Source organism: Salmo trutta, chromosome 7 (assembly GCF_901001165.1).
Source record: "Salmo trutta chromosome 7, fSalTru1.1, whole genome shotgun sequence".
Lineage (NCBI taxonomy): Eukaryota > Metazoa > Chordata > Actinopteri > Salmoniformes > Salmonidae > Salmo > Salmo trutta.
The window spans coordinates 35,437,691-35,460,801 of record NC_042963.1 but is presented as its reverse complement, the minus strand read 5'-3'; the positions used below and the strand labels follow the sequence as shown (position 1 = coordinate 35,460,801).

General features: G+C 42.3%; 1 pseudogene; it reads left to right on the top strand.

Annotated features, from left to right (window-relative positions):
* The first annotated feature begins 10,586 nt into the window (after window positions 1-10,586).
* LOC115197797 (pyruvate dehydrogenase protein X component, mitochondrial-like) overlaps window positions 10,587-23,111 on the top strand; it is a 79,760-nt pseudogene continuing 67,235 nt past the window's right edge.

Genomic DNA, 23,111 nt, shown 5'->3' with positions numbered 1-23,111 from the left:
ACGTTTTTCAGCCAGGGCCTGCAAAGCCACCATTCATCGTTCTGGCGCCTTCTGAGAGCCTATGGGAGCGTTAGAAAATGTCACGTTATGCCAGAGATCCCCTGTTTTGCTTAGAGATGATCAAGAAGGCCAAGAAATAGTCAGAGAGAGCGCTTCCTGTTTGGAATCTTCTCAGGTTTTGGCCTGCCAAATGAGTTCTGTTATACTCACCGACACCATTCAAACAGTTTTAGAAACTTTAGGGTGTTTTCTATCCAAATCAAACAATTATATGCATATTCTAGTTACTGGGCAGGAGTAGTAACCAGATTAAATCGGGTACGTTTTTTATCCGGCCGTGCAAATACTGCCCCCTACACCTCCAATGTGTTTTGGTTTAGTCTTGACTCTTGGTTGACAGCGTTGGGGGGTGGGTAATGTATTGATGCTTGAGTGCCAAATCAACACAAATTTGTTTCTATTTGTCTGTTACTTTTTTTTGGTCTTATTTTAGTATATATTTTTATATTTATATCGTTTTAAAATGTTATTATTATTTATTTGTGTTGTTCCAAATGTCTGAATAAAAATTACTGTTTGTGCAGAATGGTGCTTTTATTTTATTTTTTTGGGGGGGGGGCTGAAGGTTATCCCAGGGAGCCATACAAGCTAGAACCGCCACTGGGTAGCAGAGAGAACAGTCTGTGACTAGGGTGCCTGGAGTTTTTGACAATTTTTAGGGCCTTCCTCTGACATGGCAGGAAGCTTGGCCCCGGTGATTTACTGGGCCGTACGCATACCCTCTATAGTGCCTTGCGGTTGGAGGCTGAGCAGTGATGCAACCCATCAGGATGCTCTCAATAGTACTGCTGTAAAACCTTTTGAGGATCTGAAGACCCATGTCAAATTTTTTCAGTCTCCTGAGGGGGAATAGGTTTGTCGTGCCCTCTTCACGACTGTCTTGCTGTGCTTGGACCATGTTAGTTTGTTGGTGATGTGGACTCCTAGGAACTTGAAGCTCTCAACCTGCTTGTTGTTGTCCTTGCACCACATGGTCAGGTCTATGACCTCCTCCCTCTAGGCTGTCTCAACGTCGTCGTGTTGTGTTGTGTCATCAGCAAACTTAATGATGGTGTTGGAGTCGTGCCTGGCCTTGCAGTCATGAGTGAACAGGAGGGGACTGAGCACGCACCGCTGAGGGGCCCCCGTATTGAGGATCAGCATGGCAGATGTGTTGTTACCTACCCTTACCTCCGAGCGGCACGTCAGGAAGTCCAGGATCCAGTTGCAGAGGGAGGTGCTTAGTCCCAGGGTCCTTAGCTTAGTGATGAGCTTTGAGGGCACTATGGTGTTGAACGCTGAGCTGTAGTCAATGAATAGCATCCTTGTGAATGTTGACCTGTTTAAAGTTCTTACTCACATCTCCTGTGGAGAGCGTGATTACACAGTTGTCCGAACAGCTGATGCTCTCATGCATGTTTCAGTGTTGCTTGCCTCGAAGCGAGCACAGAAGTAATTTAGCTCGTCTGGTAGTCTCGTATAACTGGGCAGCTCTCGGCTGTGCTTCCCATGGTAGTCAGTAATAGTTTGCAGGATCTGCCACATCCGACGAGTGTCGGAGCCGGTGTAGTACGATTCGATCTTAGTCCTGTATTGAGGCTTTTCCTGTTTGATGGTTAGTCGGAGGGCATAGCGGGATTTCTTAAAAGCTTCCTGGTTAGAGTCCCGCTCCTTGAATGCGGCAGATCTACCCTTTAGCTCAGTGCTAATGTTGCCTGTAATCCATGACTTCTGGTTGAGGTATGTACGTACAGTCACTGTGGGGATGACGTCCTCGATGCACTTATTGATAAAGCCAGTGACTGATGTGGTGTACTCCTCAATGCCATCGGAAGAATCCCGGAACATATTCCAGTCTGTGCTAGCAAAACAGTCCTGTAGTTTAGCATCTGCTTCATATGATCACTTTTTATAGACAGAGTCACTGGTGCTTCCTGCTTTAATCTTTGCTTGTAAGCATGAATCAGAAGGATATAATTATGTCACTACAGAGTCCCTTTACACAAAGTGTTTGAATTATTCCACCATTAGCATAGTTTAACACCTTTCATTGAATTATAGTTAGATGTACTCCAGATAGTCTTACACCTGAGAATGTGTTTTCCCTTGATGATGATTTGGCTATGTAAGCCTGGGTTTAAACTACTTTCTTTTGGTGTTGGGCCAAATATGTAAATAGGGTTGCATTTTTTTCACCAAGTCATGCTGTTTTTTACATTGTACTCTTGTTTGGCACATATGTTCACTTGTTGGGACAACCTGGTCTAAGAGCATTTTATATTATTATGTATGTAAATCCGTACACTCCATTTAGTATGATAGGTTAAGTTTACTACTGTTACATACGACAAATGGTTACTTAAGGCAAAAACATAATTAGCGTGGATGGTTTGGTGACTCAAACGTCTAGCAACCCAAAGATTGCCTGTTCTAATCTCATCACGGACAACTTTAGCTAATTAGCAACTTTTCAACGACATTACTTTTTAGCTACTTTGCAAATACTTAGCCTTTTAGCTCACCCTTCCCTTAACCTTAACCCTTCACCTAACTCTAACCTTAACCCTTTAGCTAACCTTTCCCCTAACCTTAACCCTTTAAACTAATTCCTAAACTTAACCCTAACCCTTTAGCTAACCTTTCCCCTAACCTTAACCCTTTAACCTAACTCCTAAACTTAACCCTAAACTTAACCCTAACCCCTAGCCCAGCTAACATTAGCAAGCTAGCTAACATTAGCCACCTAGCTAGAATTCGTATCGTTGAGTATCATATGTTTCGCAAATTCGTAACATATTGTCACGTCCTGACCAGTATAGGGGTTGTTTGTTATTATAGTTTGGTCAGGACGTGGTAGGGGGTGTTTGTTTCATGTGGTTTGGGCTATGTTTTTAGGTAGAGGGGTGTTTGGTTTATGTGGTTCGGGGTTTGTTAGTCTATGTTCTATGTTAGTATTTTTCTATGTTCTATCTAGTCTATTGTATTTCTATGTTTAGTTAATTGGGGTTGGACCTTCAATTGGAGGCAGCTGGTTATTGTTGCCTCTGATTGAGGGTCCTATAATTAGGAGTTTGTTTTTCATGGGTTTTTGTGGGAGATTGTGCTGTGTATAGCTTTGTGCCTTACCGGCCTGTTATTCGTTGTTGTGCTTTCGTATACATGATTGATTTGTGTTTTCCTTCTTCACCAATAAAAAGAAGATGAGTATATATTTTCCCGCTGCGTCTTGGTCTTTACCCTACGACAACTATGACACATATTGTACGTTTTTGCACATTCGTAAAATATAATTTGATTTGTAATTCGAAACATATCATACGAAATGGGTAATGGACATCCACAAATTAATACAGACTCAGATTTACATACAGAATAATGCAAAACGTTCTGAGACCAGGCTGGGTGGGAAGGCAACTGTCTAGTGGAGAAATAATTACATCATAATATAACCACTATATGAAAATATATTGATCCTAAAAATAATATACATTATAGGATATTTTTATAAGTGTATAGCAGGTTTAGAAAAGTAAACCAAATAATGAAAAAAATTCTGCTGTGGTGGACCTTTTTTCTGTGAAAAATAATTAATTGACATAACATCCTCAGCAGGTTACAGCCAATTATGTATATAAACCCAATGGGCAGGCAGGTAGCCTAGTGGTTGCAGCGCTGGGCCAGTAACCGAAAGGTTGCTAGATCGAATCACATAGCTGACAAGGTAAAAATCTGTTGTTCTGCTCCTGAAAAGACCCACTGTTCCTAGGCTGTCATTGTAAATAAGAATTTGTTCTTAACTGACTTGCCTGGTTAAATTTTAAATATACAGCTCAGAAAAATAAAGGGAACACTTAAACAACACATCCTAGATCTGAATGAAAGAAATAATCTTATTAAATACTTTTTTCTTTACATAGTTGAATGTGCTGACAACAAAATCACACAACAATAATCAATGGAAATCCAATTTATCAACCCATGGAGGTCTGGATTTGGAGTCACACTCAAAATTAAAGTGGAAAACCACACTACAGGCTGATCCAACTTTGATGTAATGTCCTTAAAACAAGTCATGAGGCTCAGTAGTGTGTGTGGCCTCCATGTGCCTGTATGACCTCCCTACAACGCCTGGGCATGCTCCTGATGAGGTGGCGGATGGTCTCCTGAGGGATCTCCTCCCAGACCTAGACTAAAGCATTCGCCAACTCCTGGACAGTCTGTGGTGCAACGTGGCGTTGGTGGATGGAGCGAGACATGATGTCCCAGATGTGCTCAATTGGATTCAGGTCTGGGCATCAATGCCTTCCTCTTGCAGGAACTGCTGACACACTCCAGCCACATGAGGTCTAGCATTGTCTTGCATTAGGAGGAACCCAGGGCCAACCGCACCAGCATATGGTCTCACAAGGGGTCTGAGGATCTCATCTCGGTACCTAATGGCAGTCAGGCTACCTCTGGCGAGCACATGGAGGGCTGTGCGGCCCCCAAATAAATGCCAACCCACACCATGACTGACCCACCGCCAAACCGGTCATGCTGGAGGATGTTGCAGGCAAAAGAACGTTCTCCACGGCGTCTCCAGACTCTGTCACGTCTGTCACGTGCTCAGTGTGAACCTGCTTTCATCTGTGAAGAGCACAGGGCGCCAGTGGCGAATTTGCCAATCTTGGTGTTCTCTGGCAAATGCCAAAACGTCCTGCACGGTGTTGGGCTGTAAGCACAACACCCACCTGTGGACGTCGGGCCCTCATACCACCCTCATGGAGTCTGTTTCTGACCGTTTGAGCAGACACATGCACATTTGTGGCCTGCTGGAGGTCATTTTGCAGGGCTCTGGCAGTGCTTCTCCTGCTCCTCCTTGCACAAAGGCAGAGGTAGCGGTCCTGCTGCTGGGTTGTTGCCCTCCTACGGCCTCCTCCACATCTCCTGATGTACTGGCCTGTCTCCTGGTAGCGCCTCCATGCTCTGGACACTACGCTGACAGACACAGCAAACCCTCTTGCCACAGCTCGCATTGATGTGCCATCCTGGATGAGCTGCACTACCTGAGCCACTTGTGTGGGTTGTAGACTCCGTCTCATGCTACCACTAGAGTAAAAGCACCGTCAGCATTCAAAAGTGACCAAAACATCAGCCAGGAAGCATAGGAACTGAGAAGTGGTCTGTGGTCCCCACCTGCAGAACCACTCCTTTGTTGGGGGCGCCTTGCTAATTGCCTATAATTTCCACCTGTTGTCTATTCCATTTGCACAACAGCATGTGAAATGTATTGTCAATCAGTGTTGCTTCCTAAGTGGACAGTTTGATTTCACAGAAGTGTGATTGACTTGGAGTTACATTGTGTTGTTTAAGTGTTCCCTTTATTTTTTTGAGCAGTGTATATATAAAAAAATATTGGCTACAAATTCACTACAAAAGAAGACTTGTCCCTTGGAGAAGGACATCTCCAAGGGAGAACTTTTGCCTTTTTGTTATAAAGAGAGAATTACAACTAAAATCTAGAATTATTGATAAGTGTATCTGTCTTGGCACCTGGCTTAATTGATACTCAATAGACAAGTCCATGTAATGGCTTTGTGCTATACATTTAATCCATTTACAATCATGTCAGGTATGAGTTTCTAACCGACGGAGAACGAAAACATGGCGGCCTCCTTACGCCTGGGTCACTATTTGGCCTAACATTTGCAAAGCTTAACAAAGTTTGCTGGACTTCACATTCGTTTCAGGACAATGTCCAGAACTTCTTTCAATCTCCATATTTATTTGGTAAGCGTTGACACTTCATTTATTTTGCTAGTTGCGGATGACAGCTCAGCGCTGCTAGCCAACATTAGCAATGGTAGCTTAACCTCTATTTTTTTTACTTCATCACCCCCAGTTCTTAAAAATATGTTTCAGTCGGAGGTCACTGCATCTATGAGATTATTTATTGAAGTAGCTAATATGGGTTTTATGTTTCATTGGCTTTCCTGAACATTATCTGACACGCTATCGGTTTCCTCCCCTATCTTAGACATACTGTACATTACAGCTGAGCTGTCATGGTTGCGCTTATGTTAGTCATAACAAACAAATAGTTTTTTATTAGCTTTGCTAGCTGCAAGTATCCAGCTATATTTAGTGTTTGAGGGGATAGCTAGATAGCAACGCTTAAAGTTAGACTAAATAGTTTCTCTTACTTAGCTAGGTGTTGGAGGTCGACCTGATTGACCAACCTGAAAATCAAGTTGTTTTTTCTGTATACCACTCCGGTCAATCCAGGCAACATTAGCCCACTCTGTTTCTTGAAATTGACATGTCAGTGATACATTGACTTAAGGTTGATCTGGTCTCTCTATTCAAACCACTCATTCCACCTAGATCTTGTTAGATCAGAGGAGTCATGAGGCCAGCTTTTCAGAATGTTTAGCCCCCAACCTCCTAATCCAGATAAAAAGTATCCTGTGTTGTGTTATATTCTGTTTTGGGGGAAAAAAAGAAACAGAACTGAACAAAATATGTTAATTATGATCCAATGTCAATTGGGAGACATGTTAAGTGCACAGGAACAACATTTAATGGGGTAAAATAATTTTAAAAATGAAATTGGGACCTTGGTGATGAGGTACAAGAACGTTTGGATCACTGTCATCATTGCTCACACAGAAAGTGCCCCATGCTCCAATGATTTGGCTATTCACAGAAGTATCCAGCAGAAGGCAGCATCATACCATACCGGAGACTGAGTCAAGGAAATCAAGTCTGTTTTGAATAACATTGGAAAGATCTCAATTGCATACTCCTTGCGTCCTCTCTCCTCATCTCCTTCTCAAAACCCATTGGAGGAGATATCAGAGGGGAGGGACCTCTGGCTTTCTCATTCAATGTGTTTTGAGAAGGAGATGAGGAGAGATGACACAAGAAGTATGCATTTGAGATCTTCCTTAGGTCTTTCTCATTTGGTCTTTGCTGGAATCGTTGTGTCTTCGACAAACCAGAAGTTTAGCTTTCTGTCCTCGCACTGTTCATCTTTCTTTGAGTCCTTTTGTCTTCACACTTCCTTTACAAATCGCATTGGATGAGAAGATTCATGTTATCATACGCACTTTGAGCAAGAGGAAGCGAGGAATCCAGGAAAGTTGTTGAGAAAGACACACTGTTGCTGGATGATTTGACATGCTAAAACGGATTCATTGTAGTCATACTTGGGAGTCAAAATTGGTCAAACTGTCCAAACAGATGGTTTGTTTCCTGGGGCAAAAAGGTCACTGATACGGTGCCCTCTGTTCTTCAATCTCCATGTTATGAATAGTTCAGTGATGTATGTCTATGATAGTGCATATTTCATGGCATTTTGAATGAAAATAATACAGACCTGAATTCACATAGCCCACTGGATGGCCTACAGGTGTGGAGGTAATGGTGAGCATGATGGGGCCTTTGGCTTCAGTCGTGCATGTTGCCCTGGAAATGCCTAATGTAAAAAAGGAGCTATAGCTATACTCCTTAGGTCATTGAAACTATAAACTAGGGTCTGAAAATGTGGAGAGGATTACCAAAAATGTGCTTGGTAAGATGATGAAATTAGGATAATCTCACCTCTGATTGAATGCCTGAGCAAAATTACACCCAAAAAGAAAAAAACAGGCCTAGCCAAATTTTGCTACATTTTTTACAAATTATTTTTTATTTTACCTTTATTTAACCAGGTAGGCCAGTTGAGAACAAGTTCTCATTTACAACTGCAACCTGGCCAAGATAAAGCAAAGCAGTGCGACAAAAACAATGACACAGAGTTACACATGGGATAAACAAACGTTCAGTCAATAACACAATAGAAAAAAAATCTGTATACAGTGTGTGCAAATGAAGTAAGGAGGTAAGGCAATAAATAGGCTAATAGTGGTGAAGTAATTACAATTTAGCAATTTACACTGGTGCAATATATGGGCAGATGAGGATGTGCAAGTACAAATTCTGGTGTGCAAAAGAGCAGAAAAACAAAAACAAACACAGCAATGAGGTAGGTAGTTGGTTGGATGGTCTATTTACAGATGGGCTGTGTACAGCTGCAGTGATCGGTAAGCTGCTCTGACAGCTGATGCTTAAAGTTAGTGAGGGAGACTTAAGTCTCCAGCTTCAGTGATTTTTGCAATTCGTTCCAGTCATTGGCAGCAGAGAACTGGAACGAAAGGCGGCCAAAAGAGGTGTTGGGTTTGGGGATGACCAGTGAAATATACCTGCTGGAGCGCGTGCTACGGGTGGGTATTGCTATGGTGACCAGTGAGCTGAGATAAGGAGGAGCTATAGCTAGCAAAGTCTTACAGATTACCTGGAGCCAGTGGGTTTGGCAACGAATATGTAGCGAGAACCAGCCAACGAGAGCATACAGGTCACAGTGGTAGGTAGTATATGGGGCTTTGGTGACAAAACGGATGGCACTGTGATAGACTGCTTCCAATTTTCTGCGTAGAGTGTTGGAGGCTAATTTGTAAATGACATCGCCAATGTCAAGAATCGGTAGGATAGTCAGTTTTCTCAAGGGTAAGTTTGGCCGCATGAGTGAAGGAGGCTTTGTTGAGAAATAGGAAGCCAAATCTAGATTTAACTTTGGATTGGAGATGCTTAATGTGAGTCTGGAAGGAGAGTTTACAGTCTAGCCAGACACCTAGGTATTTGTAGTTGTCCAAATATTCTAAGTCAGAACCGTCCAGAGTAGTGATGCTAGTCGGGGGGGGGGGGGGGGGGGATGCGGGCAGTGAACGGTTGAAGAGCATGCATTTTGTTTTACTAGCATTCGTTTTACTGGTGACCAACTCGGAAATCGGATTGCATAGAGGCGAAGGTACGGTGGGATTCGAAACGGTCCGTGATCTGTTTGTTCACTTGGCTTTCGAAGACTTAAGAAAGGCAGGGCAGGATGGATATAGGTCTGTAACAGTTTTGGTCTAAAGTGTCTGCCACTTTGATGAGAGGGATGACCGCGGACACTTTCCAATCTTTAGGAATCTCAGACAATACGAAAGAGAGGTTGAACAGACTAGTAATTGGGGTTGCAACAATGGCGGTGGATCATTTTAGGAAGAGAGGGTTCAGATTGTCTAGCCCAGCTGATTCGTAGGGATCCAGATTTTGCAGCTCTTTCAGAACATCAGCTGTCTGGATTTAGGTGAAGGAGAAACAGGGGGGGGGGCCTTGGGCCAGTTGCTGCGTGGGGAGCAAAACTGTTGGCCGGGGTTGGGGTAGCCAGGTGGAAAGCATGGCCAGCCGTAGAGAAATGCTTATTGAAATTCTCGATTATCGTGGATTAATCAGTGGTGACAGTGGGAGGAGTTACTCTTATTCTCCATGGACTTTGCAGTGTCCCTAAACTTTTTGGCATTGTTGCTGCAGGATGCAAATTTCTGTTTGAAAAAGCTGAATGTTGAAATTAAAACAGAAAACAAAATGAAAACAGAAACCAGACAAATTCTAATTAAAGTTAATTTGAACTAGTGACCTTTCTGCTGTTTGTCTTTACAATCAATGACTAACAATCTGTGGATCTGATTATGGTAATAGGGCTTTTATAAGGCTGGAGGAAAAAAATATTATCTATGAAAATAATTTCAGTCAATGATGGGGTGGGGGATGACAATGTCTTACAGACAGGCCTCGGGCCGAAAGATCCTGACATAGCAGGCTCTCTCGTTCTTGTTCGCTCACACTAACCCCCCTCAACATTGAACACACACATGCACAGCACACACTCAATTGCACATTGGGTTCCACTGCCTGTTCAGATTAAGTGAGCCAGGCTTATGAATGGGGGTTTCAGCGGGCATGCTTTCAGGGCATTGCTGTGCAGTGTGCTCATTCAGACCTGAGATCCTTACACATGACATGCAGAGCAGAAGGAGACCGTCGTACATGAACGGCAAAATAAACACATGTACAACCACACGAGTGACAGAACATATGACACAAGGTTCCCTCTTTTCTCCCACAGCTTTGGCCCACCTCCTTGTATCATTTGGGTCTTGCAGGACATTTCAAATAGACTAGTGCTATCTTCAGGTCTGAATTCCAGTGAGCATAACATTTTAATACTTAAAACTGTAAGCTCCTAGGCTTACAGGGGCAAGGAGGTGACTTAGTTGGGAATTATTTTTCTTTGTGCATTTCTCCTCTAACATTTTGTTCCTATTTTTTCTCCATAGACCATCTGAATACACTGAGGGTACAAAACATTAAGAACACCTGCTCTTTCCATGACGTACTGACCAGGTGAATCCACTTGAAAGCTGTGATCCCTTATTGAGGTCACTTGTTAAATCCACTTCAATCAGTGTAGATGAAGGGGCGGAGACAGGTTAAATAATGATTTTCAAGCCTTGAGACATGGATTGTGTGTACGTGCGCCATTCAGAGGGTGAATGGGCAAGTCAAAAGATTTGAGTGCTTTTGAACAGGGTATGGTAGTAGGTAGTTTTGTAGCTTGACTAGAGGAAATAATTTCCCGTTTGGCTCTAGTGAAGATCAGTCTGTGTATTATTGCTGCCTATGGTCTGACCGGTGTTGGTGTGATGTTGTTCTCCTTCTGTCCTCTAGGGGCTGGCCCACTCAAAGTGGAGATGCCTGCTCTCTCTCCCACCATGGAGGAAGGAAACATCGTCAAATGGCTGAAGAAAAAAGGTAAGAGAGAGAAAGACCGCCTGCCTTAATTTGACAGCATTCATAATATACTCAGTTTCTGTATTGCATGTGGACTGTAGCGCTAGATAATATAATCTAGCCTACTATACAAACCCGAAATTGTTGATTTTATATAATCTCCATCCATATACCTTCATCAAGACAGTCATCACCCTGAATGCTTTCTACATTTGAAATGTGAATGTCTGAGTACTTCCATGTCATTTCAGCAAGCCATTTTATTTATTTGACTAGGCAAGTCAGTTAAGAACAAATTCTTATTTACAATTACGGCCTACCCCTGCCAAACCCTAACCCGGACCGACACTGGGCCAATTTGGCGCCACCCTACGGGACTCCCAATCATGGCCGGTTGTGATACAGCCTGGAATTGAACCGGGGTCTGTAGTGACACCTCTTGCACTGAGACACGGCTGCGTCATTCGGGAACTGGTATTTTCTGTTTTACCATTGAAGACTATTAGAGACCATAACATTTGAAACCATTAGAATTGCTGTAGCCTAATGGTTTGGTTGTTCACCAGGAACTAATCCAGACCTTTTATGAAGGGAATAAACCACACACAGATGTTTCCTGTATCTGTTTCTTGGACACAGATTAAGCCTAAGAGAATGATGATCAACATAGATTTAATTAAATTTTTAACATTTATTTCAGCTTTATTTAAAAGGGGTGATAGATGTGCAGAAGATGAGTGTGCAAGTAGCCGTACTGGGGTGCAAAGGAGCAAAATAAATAACAAGATGGTGATGAAGTAGTTGGATGGGCTATTTACAGATTGGCTGTGTACAGGTGCAGTGATCTGTGAGCTGCTCTGACAGCTGGTGCTTAAAGCTAGCGAGGGAGATATGAGTCTATAAGTCTTTTTGCAGTTCGGTCCAGTCATTGGCAGCAGAGAACTGGAAGGAAAGGCAGCCGAAGGAGGAATTGTCTTTGGGGGTGACCAGTGAAGTATACCTGCTGGAGCGCGTGCTGCGGGTGGGTGCTGCTATGGTGACCAGTGGGCTGAGATAAGGCAAGGCTTTACCTAGCAACGATGTATAGATGACCTGGAGCCAGTGGGTTTGGTAACGGATATGAAGCGAGGGTCAGCCAACGAGAGCATACAGTGGTGGGTAGTATATGGGGCTTTGGTGACAAAACAGATGGCACTTACATTTATCAATTACATTTATTTTGATACTTAAGTATATATAAAATCAAATACTTTTAGACTTTTACTCAAGTAGTATTTTACTGGGTGACTTTCACTTGAGTCATTTTCCATTAACGTAACTTTTACTTTTACTCAATTATGACAATTGGGTACTTTTTCCACCACTGGGCGAGAGTGATGGTTCCAGAGTGTTAATCACTGACCCTGTGACATCATGTCCTTCTACACAGCAGTCAGACCCCAGGCAGGCAGAGGAAGGAAGGCAGCTGATGGCTGCCGCCAGCTAATTGGCACAGTGAAACATGGCCGTTGTCTATTCGTCACCAGGTAGCAATGCTGTTTCCCCTCGCCGGCATAGACACACAGCCATTCATTAGTGACAGGCAGACGGGCAGCCCATACCCCACTCCTATTGGTCGCTTTACATCGGTGTAGCCTCTGTGTTGCCATGTGGCTGCTCTAACACTGGAAGGGAATGTATCTCGTGGTATAGAGAGAATATTTATCAGCTTTTTATAAAGACTTATGGGTATATGTTTCTAGAGAATGTAGGCTACACCATCGCTCTCTATATATAGTGGTTTAATATTCATTCCGACATTTGGGTTTGTCAGAGGTGGTATAAAAACAATCAGATTGTAACGATCGTCTGGAAGAGGGGACCAAGTTGCAGCATGGTAAGTGGTCATAATGATTTTTAATGATACACTTCAAAAAACAAACAGGGAACACGAAAGCCAACAGTTCTGTCGGTGCAAACCACACAACAGAAACAACTACCCACAAAACCCAAAAAGGAAACAGGCTGCATAAGTATGATTCCTAATCAGAGACAACGATAGACAGCTGCCTCTGATTAGGAACCCTACTCGGCCCAAAACAAAGAAATACAAAAACATAGAAAAAATAACATAGAACGCCCACCCAATGTAACACCCTGGCCTAACCAAAATGAAGAACAAAAAACCCCTCTCTATGGCCAGGGCGTTACACAGATGCTGGCTTGTGGAAATAAAAGGTGTTCCCAGATGGAACGACCTTGTAGAGCACAGCAATTGGTTTTTCATTGCTGTGTGACGTGAGTGTAGGAGCATGTTTATTTCAAGTGGAGTAGGAACCCTTTTCTGCAGCCCTGTGATTTACGGCTGCAACTCTAACCAAGGCCACCTGTCAGTAACAGTGAGGAATTAGTTAGAAACCTAAACAGAAACCCTATCCCATCCCCTTGTATTGCAAGTGTCCAGTTTGTCATCATTTAGCCTAAGCCTGTTGCTATTCCAGTCGGGGAGAGGTTAAAGAGGTTGACTGTTTAAACTTTAATATTGCACATCACCGGCTAACCCCTTGGGTCACCTGGTGTTCAAAACACACACACAAATCTAATTTCGTTCTCCCGGCTCTCTTTAGCTTCTGAGGTCAACACTCACTCCCACCCTTGCCCACTGCTTCTCTCCTTTCCTCTTCCCTTCACTTCCTCTTTCCCATCCTCCCACTAACCTCTCTCCCTCACTCCCACCATTTTCCCTTACTCTCTTCCTAAATGTTGAGGTGATCTTTTACTAAGCAGGCTATTTGAGCTGAGGTTGGTGTGTCCAGGTTTGGATGTGCACCTTCTCTCTCCCTGTGTTATTGTCCTGCCCTGAGGTGACCTTTAATACCCTAGGATCGCCTGTTGAAAATAGAGACTGACTCAATGTGTCCCCTGCCCCATAGGCCCCAACCTCATCTGCCTTCTCTGACCTTTCGTCACTTTACTTTTTTAATTAAAGGGCAATTCCATTCTGAGACTGATTTTTCACTTTAGAATGTTTGCCATGTTTATCAAGCCAATGCTTGATAAGTTAAACAAACCATACAACTATATGCACAAAGGTGACTTTTTACAATTTCCACAGATAATTCTACAAACATTTTTTTACTTCAACAACAGTGAAGATGCGAAGTTTAGTAACAAAATGACAGTTTGTGCTGTTTTTTCTGTGGAAATTGTTATGTCATTATTATTATACTTTTTTTACCTGAGCAAGTCAGTTAAGAACAAATTCTCATTTACATTGATGGCCAATTGTGCCATCAATCACGGCCGGTTGTGATACAGCTGGCTTCGAACTAGGGTGTCTGTGGTGACGCGTCTAGCACTGAGATGCAGTGCCTTAGACCGCTGCGCCACTCTGGAGCCCTCTTTGGTTTTAGTTTGACATACATTTTAAAATGGAAAATCGGAGTCTCTGCTGCATTCTGTTACCATGGAATTGCCCAAAAGATATTGAATCATCCCTTTCAGGTTGTGGATTTGATTCACCTGCCCTGTAGGAGACATGAGGTGATATTGGGGAAAACATCCACCAGATCCCAACTTCCCTTCTTCTCTTCCTGTACACCCAGTACTGCTGCTGTCCCCCACTCTTTCTCCTCTGTGTCTGTAGGTGTGATGTGCATAATATGGATGTGGTGGAGGGAAGCAGAGCTTCCTAATTGCAGTCTTTTTTCATTGCTAAACAGATGTTAATGCCTTCTAGAGATGTAGCCTGCTATCAAACATTCCAGGGATCTCGCCTGGTCTTTTCCATTAAATATTGAGCGTGCTTTTCTTTCGATATTTTCCACATCTGGGTTTTTTAACACCACAGAGTCTGACTAGTTGCTATGGTGCACATTCTGCAGTATGATAGAAACGGACTTATTTAGCATATAGCATAAAGGCATGTGCATTTTGATCATATTGTTAGTCTATATTAGGAAGCAGAGGCAGTGCTTCCTTTCTAACCATAGTTTATTTTTCATATATATACAGTGCCTTGCGAAAGTATTCGGCCCCCTTGAACTTTGACCTTTTGCCCCATTTCAGGCTTCAAACATAAAGATATAAAACTGTAATTTTTTGTGAAGAATCAACAACAAGTGGGAAACAATCATGAAGTGGAACGAAATTGATTGGATATTTCAAACTTTTTTAACAAATAAAAAACTGAAAAATTGGCCATGCAAAATTATTCAGCCCCTTTACTTTCAGTGCAGCAAACTCTCTCCAGAAGTTCAGTGAGGATCTCTGAATGATCCAATGTTGACCTAAATGACTAATGATAATAAATGACTAATGATGAATCCACCTGTGTGTAATCAAGTCTCCGTATAAATGCACCTGCTCTGTGATAGTCTCAGAGGTCCGTTTAAAGTGCAGAGAGCATCATGAAGAACAAGGAACACACCAGGCAGGTCCGAGATACTGTTGTGGAGAAGTTTAAAGCCGGATTTGGATACAAAAAGATTTCCCAAGCTTTAAACATCCCAAGGAGCACTGTGCAAGCGATAATATTGAAATGGAAGGAGTATCAGACCACTGCAAATCTACGAAGACCCGGCCGTCCCTCTAAACTTTCAGCTCATACAAGGAGAAGACTGATCAAAGATGCAGCCAAGAGGCCCATGATCACTCTGGATGAACTGCAGAGATCTACAGCTGAGGTGGGAGACTCTGTCCATAGGACAACAATCAGTCGTATACTGCACAAATCTGGCCTTTATGGAAGAGTGGCAAGAAGAAAGCCATTTCTTAAAGATATCCATAAAAAGTGTTGTTTAAAGTTTGCCACTAGCCACCTGGGAGACACACCAAACATGTGGAAGAAGGTGCTCTGGTCAGATGAAACCAAAATCGAACTTTTTGGCAACAATGCAAAACGTTTTGTTTGGCGTAAAAGCAACACAGCTCATCACCCTGAACACACCACCCCCACTGTCAAACATGGTGGTGGCAGCATCATGGTTTGGGCCTGCTTTTCTTCAGCAGGGGCAGGGAAGATGGTTAAAATTGATGGGAAGATGGATGGAGCCAAATACAGGACCATTCTGGAAGAAAACCTGATGGAGTCTGCAAAAGACCTGAGACTGGGACGGAGATTTGTCTTCCAACAAGACAATGATCCAAAACATAAACATAAAATCTACAATGGAATGGTTCACAAATAAACATATCCAGGTGTTAGAATGGCCAAGTCAAAGTCCAGACCTGAATCCAATCGAGAATCTGTGGAAAGAACAGAAAACTGCTGTTCAAACGCTCTCCATCCAACCTCACTGAGCTCGAGCTGTTTTGCAAGGAGGATTGGGCAAAAATTTCAGTCTCTCGATGTGCAAAACTGATAGAGACATGCCCCAAGCGACTTACAGCTGTAATCGCAGCAAAAGTTGGCGCTACAAAGTATTAACTTAAGGGGGCTGAATAATTTTGCACGCCCAATTTTTCCGTTTTTTATTTGTTAAAAAAGTTTGAAATATCCAATAAATTTCGTTCCACTTCATGATTGTGTCCCACTTGTTGTTGATTCTTCACAAAAAAATTACAGTTTTATATCTTTATGTTTGAAGCCTGAAATGTGGCAAAAGGTCCAAAAGTTCAAGGGGGCCGAATATTTTCGCAAGGCACTATATATATATATATATATATATATATATATATATATATATATATATATATATATATATATATATATATATATATATACTGCTCAAAAAAATAAAGGGAACACTTAAACAACACAATGTAACTCCAAGTCAATCACACTTCTGTGAAATCAATCTGTCCACTTAGGAAGCAACACTGATTGACAATACATTTCACATGCTGTTGTGCAAATGGAATAGACAACAGGTGGAAATTATAGGCAATTAGCAAGACACCCCCAATAAAGGAGTGGTTCTGCAGGTGGGGACCACAGACCACTTCTCAGTTCCTATGCTTCCTGGCTGATGTTTTGGTCACTTTTGAATGCTGGCGGTGCTTTCACTCTAGTGGTAGCATGAGACGGAGTCTACAACCAACACAAGTGGCTCAGGTAGTGCAGCTCATCCAGGTTGGCACATCAATGCGAGCTGTGGCAAGAAGGTTTGCAGTTTTGATGACAAGTGGTCTGACTGTTGCTTGTGTCCTGCAGGTAAGGCGGTGGCAGCTGGTTCTCTGTGAGATCGAGACAGACAAGGCTATGGTTGCCCTGGAGTCCAACGATGATGGTGTCCTGGCCAAAATACTGGTGAGTGAACAGTGTGGGTGCGTGTGGCAGGTCTTTGGGCTTCCCGCCTCTATAATTGGCAGAACATCACTGATGAGGTGTGCTTCATGACAACTCTCTCTCTCTCTCTCTTACTGTTTCTCTCCCTCTGTTTAAAGCGGAAATATTAATGGTTTTAACAAAAACGGACAGATCAACTGTCTCTCATTAACACTGTGCCACATGTTCGTCCCTCCAAACAGTGTGATGAAAGCCGTTTATCGTCTGCTGTCAGATCGATCTGGCAGAGATGGAAAACACCTTCTATTACATCCTAACGAGAGAGGATGTTGATGGGAACTCAGTGTGGTACTGCTACGGCTGGAATACGCTCCCTCCTTTCCTCCATCCTCTTCATTATCAGAGCTAAAGGATCCAGCAGCCATAATAACTTATTTGTTGCCCTTTTTAAGTGGAACCCAGCATTCATCAACTAGTTAGGTGACCCTGATTATACACACGCACACACCCATGCCTGTCTTAAAGCTGATGTCATTGTCCCCCCCAGTCAGTCATCCGACCAGTGAGTGTCACATCATTCAGAGCAGTATCCTACTGGCAATTAGCAGTGTAAACCAGGCCGCTTAGCACAGCGCAGCATGCCCATATTGTTTTAGCGGTTCAGATGTTGTCTATGAGTGTACCCTAAATAAAGAGCGGATATGGAGCTGGTCTACTCTACCACATGTATATTGGAATTACTTAGATCTTCCAATAGGATGGACTAGACCAAGTTATCACTAACAGCAGGGGAAGTGATCTCTCTCATGTATGTACTTTCAATTATTATAATTTGTCTCTCCCTCGGTCATGGCTATAAGGGATCAAGCTTTTGTCAATTTAATGTCAGATTTGACATTTCGTAGCAGGTTAGAAGAACTTAAGCAGCAGGTTAGGAAAACTTAAGCAGTAGGTTTTTTTTATTTATTTTTTCACCTTTATTTAACCAGGTAGGCCAGTTTTGAACAAGTTCTCATTTACAACTGCGACCTGGCCAAGATAAAGCAAAGTACTGGGACAAAAACAACACAGAGTTACACATGGGAAACAAAAGTACAGTCAACAACACAATAGAAAAGGTCTATGTATAGTGTGTGCAAATGTAGTAAGATTAGGGAGGTAAGGCAATTAATAGGCTATAGTGGTGAAATAATTACAATTTAGCATTAACACTGGAGTGATAGATGTGCAGATGACGATGTGCAAGAAGAGATGCAAAAGAGCAACACATTTTTTTAGGAGGTTAGGAGAATTTAAGCAGCAGGTTAGGAGAACTTAAGCAGCAGGTTAGGAAAAGGGTTATCTAAAATTCTCTCGCTCTCGTTGTAGGTCTGTCTTTTTTAGCCCTTGCTCTATTCCTGTATTGCTCATTCTCTCTCACCCTCATTTTGTATTTTTTATTGCTTTATCTTAATCTCCCCACTCTCTCCCTCCTTCCATCCATGTCTCAGGTGGGGATGAGGTCATTTCCATGGCAACGGTCTAGGAGTTGAGGGTAGGGGCTTAGGAGGACTGGGAGCTGGCAGAAAGAGAGAGAGGCAGTGAATTAGATAAGCCCCCCCAGGCTCAGACAGTATCCAGATCATCACCCCACTCCACTCCTGAAAAACCCACCCATGAGCAACACACTCCAGGCCCAACCTCTAGTGGGCGTGTTGGAGAGGAAGCATACCAGTCTCTTGGTGTGTGTGTGTTTGTGTGTGAGGGATTTGTTTCTTGGTTGTGTGGGGCAGGGACAGTATGGTCTCTGTTCTCTGTAGGTCATATCAGAGATTAGCCCACAGTGAGTGTAGTATGGTGGTCTCTAAGTATGTACCCACTAGGATTCTAATTTAGCAGCCAGTTTAATGTGTGGCCTGTGGGGATAGGACAGGGTATGGGCTAGTCAGGTTGCCTGCAGAGCTCTACTGGGGATATTTATGAGGGTCAGGCCTTGCTGCATCCTTCAACCTAGCTCCTCTGGCTCCACAGGCTAAATATCTGGTGCCTCATTTATAAATATTGTGTGGAAACTATTCTAAAATACTACTTTCAAACAGAATTTAGGATGTTTGTAAGTATAGAAAAAGTGTGATATATCGAACAGTCTTACAGGAGTCATATGTACACCGGTAGGAGATAACCGACCATAAATATTCTCAGCATCAGTGCTTGTGTCACGCTCTGACCCAGAGAGCTGTTTTTTCTCTGTTTAGTTAGGTCAGGGTGTGATAGAGGGTGGGCATTCTATGTTTTGGCCGGGTATGGTTTCCAATTGGAGGCAGCTGTCTATCGTTGTCTCTGATTGGAAGCCATACTTAGGCAGCCTTTTTTCCTTTAGTTTTTGTGGGAAGTTGTTCTCCGTTTACTTCTATGTTGCCTGACGGAACTGTTTGCTGTCGTTTTGTTTCTTTTGTATAAGTGTTCGTTTTTTCATTAAAATATATTATGAGCACGCAACACGCTGCGCTTTGGTCTCCTCTATACGACGCCCGTGACAGCTTGTGCACGACCTTGGCGATATGAATTTTGTAAACGCTCCTAATTAACCATATATAGTCAATTATCCTTTTAAAGGCCACGGAGAATATACATTGCCATGAAATAAAACTGCACAACCAAGAAAAGTGAAGAAAACAATATAGTTTTCTGTTGATGAAATAGAGGTGGTGGTGTCAGAGATTGAGTACAACCAAAAGGTTTTATTTGGCTCGCTCAGTTGTTGCTTGACCTGGAAAAATAAAAACATTGCTACGAAGAGAACCATTTGGACAATTCAAGTTGCTTTAGCAATGGCAAATATTATACACTTAAAATGAATAGGCAACACTCACCAATAAGCTATCCATCCTCAACAGCTCCCTCCCGTAGGCGTATAGTCCAACATTGCAGTTCTGCAGAATGAATGAGTCATGCGTGCCACCAAAATACCTGCACATTAATTAAGAGCGGAAGCCTTTTCTGTTCACATATTTCAACTTGTTTGGGGATGGTACTTTTATGGCGATGTGGGTGCTATGCTGTCTATTGCTCCGTTCGTATTTGGGACTGATGGAAAAGAAACACCTGTTGACGTCAACCTGTTGTGCGATAGTGTATGAAATTGTATGTTAGTTTGTTTCGCTTGATGATTGCATCCAAAACATTGGTTTATTGAGGGCTGTGAGACATGTTCACAATGGAAATAAAATACAATCCAAAAACAATTTTAATTATTACTCTCACAATTTCACACATTTTCAAAATAGATTTTCCCCGTTCTGCACTTGACAAACAGTTCCCTTATTCCACCACTTGTCGTACGCATGGTCATGGCTGTGCATAAAGTTACACACACTCTCAAGCATATTGATAAATCTAGCACTGGTTTACGCACAGATTTGTGCCTATGCATGATTGATAAATGAGACCCCAGGAGAAGGGGATGTTACTCATAGAGGAAGTGGGGTACGCACCAACACCGATTACAGAACCACTACCCCACCCTCTACCCTGACCGTATGGCTTCAATTTGAAAATCTGATCATGATGCAATCAATCACACCAATACACACACACACACTGGCTAAAACACAACTAGTATTACTGTGAACCTACAATATGCATGAACACACAAAAGGCTGATATGGCACATGTAGCGATCCCCCACACATTGATTGATGGGTGGATGAAGGGCAGGTAGGGGGGCCTGGATTGAGAGATGGATTGATACTGTGGACAGAATGTATGTCAACGCTTAGCCATCGAGATTACCAGTGGCGAGATGGATAGATGAATAAATGGAGGTAGAAGTGCAAGAAGAAGGAAAGGCTAGATGAAGATATCTGACATGGTCCACAGTGCTTACATGACAACAACCATCATGTAATATATCACTCTCTGCTTCCTCCCTCTATCCCTACACACTTTGTCAGGACACTGTTATTTTAGGATAGATTAATCTAAATTGATTGGACTTGTTGGCTATGACACATTCATACTACACACACATCACAACTGCTGCTACCAGGCTAGTATTATACTGATCAATTTATACACTTGCCCCCTTCCCCCCCTTCCCCCAATATATTGCCTTTTAGTTTATGTTTTAGTTCATGTTCATATTCTTATTTTTTGTTGTTGCATTGTCGAGAAGGAACATGCAAGTAAGCATTTCTTTGGACGATGTATACCATGCATATCCCGTAAATACGACTAATAAAACTTGAAACTTGATGTCTCAACTGACAACTTCCCTGCACTGTAACTGGCCAAAGCCTAATGGAGCCCATCATTTGAGATATAGCTATAGTGTTGAGTGATCCCAATGATGGTTTCCATTGGGCTACTTTTTTCCCCTCTTTGATCTGGTGAGAATGTGACCCACAGGGTAAAACAAAAAGGGACAATTTCACAATATAGCCTACAGCTATTCCCTCCCTGTCAGTGTAAGTCATGTGCACATTAGAATTGGCTTTAAAGCTTGGCCCAAAAGGAATGACTAACATTGATTCCCATTAATCCCACCTCCTTTTGATCCTATTACAGCTTTTCCCTCCTGGTTGTCTAATCTTTGTGCAGTACTCAGGTGAGAGACCGAGACAGACGGATCAGTGGCTCAGTGACCAGCCAGTTCCTGTGTACGGTATTGTGTGTACCATTTTAAAGGGTCAATCTGCAGTTGCTACATACATTTTTTAACTAATTAATTAATGTATTCATTGATTCTTGAAGAATATAACTATAAATGCCGAATGTACTTCGTTCAACTGTCTTACCCCAAATAAAAACTTGTTTTACTTTAGTGTTTATAAACAAAGTAAATGCAGACACACTGTTTAGCCTCAAACATGGTTAACCTTTTCACCCGTGAGTTCCAAATATTTCTAATGGTCGCCCCAGTGTGAGTTTCTTTATGCGTGTGATGTCAGAATGCACTCACTGTTCCAAAATGTGATTGTTAGGCAACAGGACAGTTCACCCATGCTGCCCTCAAACCAAGACCTACACTGCCTGCTAATTATCTATAGGCTATATTTCAACTTGGAAATTTGAAATGAATTTCAAACAACAGTTTGAATTGAGATGTGCTCCGCCTCCTCATTAATTCACAAAGAAGTAGCCCATTTCACTGTTGCGGACAATTTGTTTGAGGCTTTACTGAACCTGACAAACTTCTCTCATCGATGAAAGCCCAAGCACCTGTAACATGCCGTATGTACAATTCCTCGGAAAGTATTCAGACCCCTTTTTCCAAATTCTGTTATGTTATTGCCGTATTCTAAAGTAGTATTAAAAACAAAAATGTATCAATCTACACACAATACCCCGTAAGGGTTTTAATTATCGCCATTATGGCGAGCTATGTACTCAGAATAATTTCCACATTATTTATTACAAGATTTAGTTGAGGTTTAGGGTTTAGTGAGTGTTTTGTTCCAAATACAATTCTTTCAGTTTTAGAAATATTTAGGTCTAATTTATTCCTTGCCACCCACTCTGAACCTATCTGCAGCTCTTTGTTGAGTGTTGCAGTCATTTAGGTCACTGTAGTAGCTGACGTGTATAGTGTTGAGTCATCCATATATATAGAAACTCTGGCTTTACTCAAAGTCAGTGGCATGTCGTTAGTAAAAATGTAAAAAAGCAAGGGGCCTAAACAGCAATCCTGGGGAATTCCTGATTCTAACTGGATTATATTTGATAGGCAACCATTAAAGAACACCCTCTGTGTTCTGTTAGACAAGTAATTCTTTATCCACATTATAGCAGGGCGGTGTAAAGCCATAACACAGGTTGCCATGGAACGGATGGAATTTGGCTAAATATTTATGACTGTTAAAAACACTTTATATACGCCCTCTGCGATGGTCTTGAACCACAGTTCGTCATTAAATGGGGAATGCGTCAAGGCTGTCCAGCCTCCTATTTACCCTATCTCTGTAGCCTCTAGGAAAAAAAATATGTCAATCCCAAAATACAGTATAAGGCTGGGATGCTCGTCGTAATGACTAGACCAAGGTGCAGCGTGGTAAGTGCTGATGTTCAATTTATTCATATAAACTCAGAACACTAAATCAAAATAACAAACAACGGAAAAGCGAATGTCACGTTCTGCAGGCTATACTGAGCTGTACAAAAACAAGATCCCACAACTGAAGGTGGAGAAAAGGGCTGCCTAAGTATGATTCCTAATCAGAGACAACGATAGACAGCTGCCTCTGATTAGGAA